Genomic DNA, 680 nt, shown 5'->3' with positions numbered 1-680 from the left:
TATTACCATCAGTGAAAGAATTATCAGCATAATAGACATACTAGCTACATTTCTCTAGTTCTCCTATGCCTATTGAACCAGCTAAAATCAATCACTCCTCAGAAAATGTATGCAAGAAGGAACTAATTTATTCTACATGACACAATGAACTGTATAGTCAAGACCAATTCATATGACTTCAATATAAGTATTTCAAAGATCTTTGAATTAGGAAGAGTGGGTAAAAAGTATTTGAAAGACAAAGGCCAACAAAGCTATTTTATATATGTGCTCAATCAAACAAAAGATGATCCATGCAAGTAATTTAGAATCACTTGGTTTAGTATTTTAATTATGTCTTCTATGCTATGCGATATTCACTTTTGAGTGTTTTTGTTTTGTTTGTTTTATCCTTATTTTTAGTTCAAATATCATTCTGAGGTTAATTTCCTTACTTTTGAAATTCACCCACTCTAACATGCTTTGCACATGTGTCTTTACAAATAGTGTCATCTGCTTTGCTTTATATTACTTAGTATTTGAAAGATAGGTTTTTCTGCATAATAGATAAACATTAATTTTTAAATAAATATTTAAAAGAGAGAATAAGAAATCTTGCTACAATTTTCTATTTTTTTTCTTTTTTTATTATTATTATTTTCTTTATTTACATTTCAAATGCTATCCCAAAAGTTTCCTAT

Source organism: Mus pahari, chromosome X (genome assembly GCF_900095145.1).
Source record: "Mus pahari chromosome X, PAHARI_EIJ_v1.1, whole genome shotgun sequence".
NCBI lineage: Eukaryota > Metazoa > Chordata > Mammalia > Rodentia > Muridae > Mus > Mus pahari.
This window is presented reverse-complemented; position numbering follows the sequence as displayed.